Genomic DNA, 7,757 nt, shown 5'->3' with positions numbered 1-7,757 from the left:
AATGGGACCTGGCTTCAGAAAATAAGCTTGTTTATGGAACCTCTGCGCCTCCCAGTCTGATTTATGTCAAGCGGGCTCCCTCTCCGCAAGGCTTTGGGGAGGAAGGCTTGCTCGTGCTCGCTCCTCACGGCAGCAAGGGGACAGCCGCTGGTTGAGAGCTGCCTCTGGGACTTTTACCCCAAGACTTCCCACGGGACTTGGATGCTGTGGCCTTCCTTCAGCTCGTGTAGGAGCTCAGCATTTCTGCTGGCAGCCACCCCAGCCTGGTCCCATACCTGGCCAAATACCCCTCTCTGCCAGCCTCGGGAAGGTTCTCCCCAGCCTCTCTACTCCCTCCTACACAGCTCCTCTCCTTTTTTTGTCTGCAGGCTGAAGGGAGCCAACAGAGCATGTAAAGCAGAACCAGACACTGCCTACAGGAGACCAGGCCAGCTTCAAAGAGGAGTGCTCCTGATGGCACGAGCAGGTTCTCCTGGTAGCCCCCTTTGCTCTGGGCTGCAGCTGGTCCTTATTCAATCTCTTGCTAGAAGAGCTTCCTTGCAAACAGGGATAATCCTTCATTTGATGTTTGCTCCCTTGGATATTGCTGTTCACAGCAAGCATTGCAATTTGTGTTTATTTTTGCCAAGCCATGTTTATTCTTGAGCCGCTTTGATTGTTACAGCGCAGGCTGGGATGGCTCTTTCAGTCAAAGCGCCTGCTTCCAGGGGGCTAATAATGAGAGACTGTCAATCCGGAGACACAGAGGAAAAAATCGCAGCCCCTCCTCTCACAGAAAACAATCAGCCGCTGCCAGACCCCACGCTTCGGCTGAATCTTTGATACGAGGCTGGAGGATCCGCAGCCCCAGCCGCCAGGGACGCCTGCCCCAGTGCAGCGTGGAGGCTCTCAGCAGAAGGATGGTGCCCGCAGGGCGTAGTGCCACAAGACACGGGGGTTCGGACAGCCCCGTGGCTGACCTGGGTGAGCCTACAGAGCCCTTCAGAGCACCCTGCACACCCAGAGAGGTGCAGCTGCAGACAGGGCTGTGGTAATGTGCTGCCATTTCCCACAGGTACCGATGCACCCAGCAAGTCCTTGACAGAGCCCAGGCTAACGGCTGCCAAGCACGAACCACCCGCTGCTTCTGAAACACCGCACCCTTTTATCAACTTCTGATGTCTTCAGGTGTCATGGATCTTCTTCCAAGGAAAAAAGCACCTCCTGTGTAGCTCAGCCTTCTCGCCAGGCCACAGACCACAAACAGAGCATCTCTCCAGCCTCTGATCCCTGTGATGCTGTGATCCCTCACCTGGATCCCTCTCTGGACAAGGCCCTCCAGCTGTGACAGGATGGGCTAACAGGAAAAGCCCCTTTGCAGCACCACGATTCCCCTCTCTCCTCCACCTCCTTGCCAGAGGAGGACTTGCTGCATTGCACTGCTGCAACCCTGAGCCCCCGAGAGGCAAAGTGAACCTGTGAGATGCAGGATCCCACATATCCCATCTGCTGTGGCAAGGCAGGGGCACCTCAGGCTCAGACGGCAACTGCACAGCTCCTCATCCCATGTTTCAATCTCCAGGCCTTTGTCCCATTCAGATTTTAATCAAACCTTACATTATGCCGACATTTGTCTGGGGCTCAGTACTAAGGAGGGCTGTGGGGGAGGCTTCCTCTCAAATTAAATAATTAAAATGTTTTTCCCTGGCTAAATAATTCTAATTTTTTTCCCCCAGCAGACCAGTGGCAATAAATATTTAATACATTCCTTGCTTCGCTGCATCCAGCACGTTGCCATTTTAGAAATCATTTTATTGTGTGTATTTTTCTTCTTTTAATTACAGTCACCCAGCATCAAACCACTTCAATAAATAATTGAAGGGAGGGGAGAGATGGGGTGGCCGTGACCATGTGCCGGGCACTTCGGGGGATGCTCGCTGTGCTGATGGGACAGAGGGGCACGTCCCCACGCTGGTGGCCACCACCTCTCCCCCTGGGGCTGGCTCCCAACCTGCACCTTAACTCCTTCCCCCTGCCATCAGCTCCACTGGGTGCTGTGGGCTGGGGTTCCTGAAACAACGCCTGTGGAAGGGAAGCGGAGCCTGGCAGCTCACCCTGCCAACATCCTCACTGGCAGGGGCCAGCAGCCAGCGCCAGGGGACGGGTGTAAAGGCAGGCCAAGCGTGCACTGATACTTCCCCAGGACGCGCTTCCAGCCGCCAGCAATCTGCGGTTGAAGGACTTCCTGACTCAGGCATCCTATCTCTCCTTTAAAAGCCCTCAATGGATTTTTTTTCCTTCTTCTTCCAGGAATTTCTCAAATTACAAGGAGAGCCCAATCATTTCTTAACTGTTCTCTGCCCAAAGCAGCCACTCATTTTCAGCACAGGCGGGTAGAGATGCCCTCCGTGCCCACAGCGAGAGGTGCGGAGGGGATGCTGGGCACAGCGAGGGGGGCTACGGGGAGGTGGATGCCAGCAAGTGCCCCCACACCACTGCTGGAAGAAGTGGGAAAGCTGGGAGCTGCACGGACAGATCCTGCTGCTCTCACAACTGCCCCACAGCCACCGGGCTCACGGCCACCACGGACTGGCACAGAGAGGGTTACCACCTCCTGGAGCCGCTACTGCAGCCAGCCTGGTGAATGGTATTAGCAAAAATGAATAGAAATACTACGTGAGGCTAATAAGATCTGAGGGGAGCTCCTCAGACAAGCTGATTTCCAAATCGGACTGACTTTAACCTCACATAAATAAAAATGAATGCTGATAAAACATGGGGGAAAAATCCATAAGGGTGGGTGAAGGCATTGATGCGCTTTTATCTCCCTCCTGCACTCGTGGTGTGGACCGGGGCCCACATGCTTCACCTGGGCACCGCACCCCCAGCTGTGCCCTGGTTTAGCCCAGGAGGCAGAGTGTGTCTGCAACAGCAAATGATGTCCTGGCGTGTCCCTCAGCCCCGGCTTGAGGCTGTCCAGAATCGGGGCAGGAAGGCCCCCAGGCCAGGAAGGAGGCCAGGTGTGATGGAGCAGGCCTGTGTCAGCACCACGCTGGGGCAAAGCCAGCCTCTCTGCGGGGCTGCCGGAGAAGGAACTTCTCCAGTACCCAGGCACATCCCCACCCTGCCTGCCAAATTCAGCTTGAATTGACAAGCGCTGCCATAAAGCACGACAGCGGGACAGACATCTCTCGCAGGGTGTTTCTAGGAGCTGCACGCCTGAAGACACGGTGAGCGCTGGCTGTCACCGGCGGCTGCCTGGCGGCGAGACACCGTGTGTGGAGAGGGACTGCGGGGTTAACGGGGGGGCTGTGGAAGGCCCAGAGAGCAGGGACAGGGAACTGCTGCTTGCCAGCAGGAACCAGCAACAGCGAGGAAAGCACGGGTGACACAAGAAAAATGACAGGCGAGGAAAATGATCCTCATGGCAGAGCTCTAAACAAGCAGAAGTGGGAGAAGATTGCATTTGTCAAGTCTGGAGAAAAGGATGTTGCAGGAAGCGAGCCGTGAGACGATGACACTCCGGAGGAGCTCGAGCAGTCCCTTAGCAACCCGACGCAGGGGAAGGCGCCGCGCCAGGAGCAGGCCGCAGTGCGTGGCGGAGACGTCCCGGCCACAGGCACCGCCGAGATGGGCCCGGGGGCAGCCCTCAGTGCCCCACCAAGCACAGAAGGAGATCCACAGCTGCTGGGCAGAACGGGAAGAGGAGGATGGTGAAGGCATCTGAACGTGGGCTCTGGGGCCTCCTGAGCCCAAGTGTCTGCCGGCGTGATGGCGACAATCTTCAGACAGGCACAGCAAGAGAATCAGTAGGCAGAAAACCAGGAGAGACAATTTGGGTTGCCAAGGGAGGACAGGTCTCCAAGAGGCCAGTAGGACAGGACACTGGGAGAAGGGAAATACTCTGCCCGTTTGGGGCTGCTGCCCTGGAGAGCTTGCCAGCAGCGGGAACCGTGGGGCGGGGGGGCAGGCCTGTGCTGGAAGCAGGGCAGCAGAGCTGGGCAGCCATCAGCAGCAGGTTCGTGTAGCTGGGCGAAGAAATGGGGTGGGGAGAGCTGACGGGGTGCAAGGTAGAAGGGATGAAAAGTCATCTTTTCTGTGAAGGGCCAAGGGAAAGGAGAAAGACAGAAGGGGAAAGAGGAAGGGAGTAATGGAGCAAGCAAAGTGACTACAGTCCTCGCAAGGTCAGCCAAGCCTCGCGTGGGCCAACCCTGTGAGAGGCATCGGGGGAAAAGCCTTGAACACCAGCTCAGAAATCCCAGCGCCAGCAGCAGCCACCCCCTAGGAAGGGGCCTGGCCTCCAGAAAACAACATGGGCAGCAGCAAACGGAGCAGCCTGAAAGAAGGTGGAATCCATTTCCTCAGTACAACACTGTCCGTAACTTCAGTGTTACAATGAAATACTTACGGGGCTGAGAATTTATAAAAGTTAAGCAAAACAACTCCTGGACTGCTTGGGACAGAGATAAATTTGGGTTTAAAGTGAGCAAAGTGCCTGGCGAAGAGGAATGTGTCCAGGGACCTGGGCAACCCGCAAGATCAGGGGCCACGTGCCCCTTTCAGATAACATAGTACACAACTCTGGCAAAAACTCTTTGATCCAATTCAAGAGTTAAAAAAGACAAAAACAAAACAAAAACAAACAAACAAAAACAATCCCAGGCCTGTGCACCAAATTCTCCAAGGTTTCTGTGGCACCAAAATTCATGCTGAGAGCAGCTTTCCAGGAAGAGGTGAATTTCTGCTGTGCCCCTCCTCTGCACTCACCACTCAATATCCTCAGCATAGGAATTTTTCTTGCCTTTTTCGGAGGGGCTTTGAGCTTTTTCCAGCTCAAAATGCCCTGTGCAGGGAACCCAGTACCTGGTAAGCAGGGGTAACAGAAGGCTGCAGGAACAAAACCCCATGCAACACACATAGAGCGTAAAGACACTTCCAGCCTCAAAGGGCTCGCAACCGTTAAGTTCAGACCTTGCAAAGACCTCGTGAGCTTTACTGGCCAAGTTTTACTGAACTTGGCAGTGCACAGAATTAAGCCCATGTTCAAGCCTGTGCAGGATCAGGGCCTCAGTGTGCAAAAGGCAGCAGAGGAGCGCTGCAGGATGTGGTGTGCACCCGCTCACCTCCCCACTGCTTTGCCGCGTTGGAGCAGATGAAAGGCAAAAGCTCACAAGTGGGTTCTCCTCAGCAAGTACTGTCACAGCCATTCCCGAAACAAAGGATGAGGACAAGGGAAGAAGCCTCCCTCTGCCCAGGGGAAATCAGACTGCTGCTTTCATGTCTGGGCCACGTTGCTGCCCTGCATGCTGGGATCCTGCATGCTCCAAATCAGTACGGCTGCAGCACGGGACAGCTCTGTCCATGGCATGATGTGGGGCATGGACGGGTCCCTGGCCCTCTTGTAGGGCACGAGGTGCAGTAGAAGGGTTCACAGGGCCTTCCTAGCAGGGTCAGGTATGGACTGACATGCAGATGTCCAGGGCAGCCTGGGACTAATGTGGGAGAAATTGTTCGTAAAAGATAATTACTCCCCCCACACCCCCCAAAAAAAAAAAAAACAACAACAACAACACCAAAAAACTCAGGCTTCATATCAAGAAGACATACAGAGACATACGGGTCAAAGTCAGATGGGAACTTTAGGAAAAAAAAGTCTTTTTCCTCACCATTTTTGAAACCAAACACTTTTCACCCAGGAAATGAGCCAGCACGCACAGAGAAGAAGCAAAATGGAATGACCCCAAACAAACAAAATGGATTTTCATGGTTTGTTTCGTCCTCGGGGTGTGTGAGAGGGGAAAGGGATCACCGTCAGTCTCCCAGATAGATTTGTTTTCAGCTGTTCTACTTCAGACACCCCATTGAAAACCTGAATTATTCACCGAGCTCTACTTGCAGCTCCGAGGTGCCCTTTGCCTCCCTTGCATAGTGCCACCCTTGGCAGAAACCTCTGCTTCCCTGCTGCTTTCCTGGGGGACTACCCACGCCCAGAGACCATGCCACACCTATTCCCTACAGCACAACACTTTGGGGGGAAAAAGGGTTATTACAGACTTGAGTGTGCAACTCTGTACATGCGCACTGCGGCTTTGCAGGATGGAAGGAAAAACAAGAAATAATGAATCCCTTTGCACTCACTAAGCCCAAACAAATAGACTGAAGTGGGAGCCTGATTTGCATCGGTTTGATTGAAGATGTAATTTGCTGCTGAATAAATGTGGTTGCATCCAAATCAAACCTTCAGTCCCTCAGACGTTATAACTCTTTCCGTTCTTCCCTCAGGGTTCACCAACCTTTAAGGCTGACCAAGGATGATGTATTACAGGAAGGAATGGCCTTAAATAAGAGAAGGGCAAGTTTGGAATAGATGTAAGGAAAGAATCCCCACAAGAAAGAAAGGATTTGAGGCGCTGGCAGTAGGAAGGAGCTCTGGGACTGAAGCCTGGTCAACCCAGCCCTGTATCACACACAGTATCACCCCAAAAATACAGCATCCCCCTGCCACGGAGCTGTGCCCTATGCACTGTGGGGTTTGGGCTCTGCCTGCCCGGCAGCCTCCTGCTCAGAGCAGTTTCTTTCTATCATTTCTTTCCCCTCAGACCATCCTGTGGGTCCCCATCAAAGCAGACAGCACCCCTGGTGCCACCATTTCACCATGGCTGCCCACAGCAAGGTGCATGATATCATATCCTCATGACGGATGGGTAGGAGACGTGTAGGTCTTGGTAAGAGGGCATTGCTAGGATGGGCCTCTGATAGAAATCCGCGCCCAGGTTTAATGCTATTAAAGCAGGGGAGTATTTTCCAGAGCCCTCAGGAAAGTAGGGCCTTGCCCTGGTGCCTCCCTCCTAGCACAGCCTGCTGAGATTCAGACCTTTCCTCATTTGCTCGCCTCCAGCTGGAAGTGTCACTTAAATGCCTTCCTCGGGCTCTCTCTGACCAGATGAACCTGCTGTCTGCTACAGCTGAACTCCCTCGCTTGTTCTTTTCTCACTCCTTATAGTATCGTATTTATGAGATCCCTCCAAGGTCTCTATTGATCGCTCGGGCAGCTGTGGTGACACAGCAGCTAGCGGAGCAGCAGGGTTCCTGGCAGCCTCCCAGGCAGGGAGCACGGGGGAACCGGGGCCCAGCAAGAACAGATTTACCCAGCAAGAGGAGGAGGCAGCCCCCACCTGTGCTAGCCCCATCCCAAGGCACCCAGGGTCCTCTCCCCCTCAGCTGACCCCATCCACATCCAACTGTCAGGCAGGGTAGCACTGATGGGGAAGGCCCAAGCCAGTGCAAGAGAACAAAGGGGAAATGATAAAAGGTGAAAAATTGCGTATTGCCACCAGAGAGGAGGTTACTCACGTCTTACTGAGCAGCTCATGGTTGCCTGAAGCCCTGGGGCTTCGCAGCCACGCCGTGAGCATGCAGCAGATGTACATGTCCTGGGGATGAACTGCACCCCTACATGAGCTCCCCTGCTCCAGCCACAGCTCCCTACCACAGAACATCCCTGGGGAGAGCAAGGGTGCTCACAGCCCCGCTTCACATAAGGGAAATCCATCATGAGGCGAGAAATCAGAACAATTTGTTGCAGGACTTGAAAACGGAGGCGCTGGGAAGCCAACTGTCAGGGCAGGAGCACTGCAGATTGGCAAGGCAGAGAGGGCTGCCCATGCAAGAGGGATGAGAGCTACCCAACAAATACTTATGGGGCAGGTAAGGCTGTAAATAGTGCAGCCCCCTCTGAGAGAAGGGGGCAGGGGCATGTGGTCACATCCCTGGGTGCC

This window comes from Oxyura jamaicensis, chromosome 10 (genome assembly GCF_011077185.1).
Source record: "Oxyura jamaicensis isolate SHBP4307 breed ruddy duck chromosome 10, BPBGC_Ojam_1.0, whole genome shotgun sequence".
NCBI classification, from domain to species: domain Eukaryota; kingdom Metazoa; phylum Chordata; class Aves; order Anseriformes; family Anatidae; genus Oxyura; species Oxyura jamaicensis.
Note: the sequence above shows the minus strand (reverse complement) of the source record.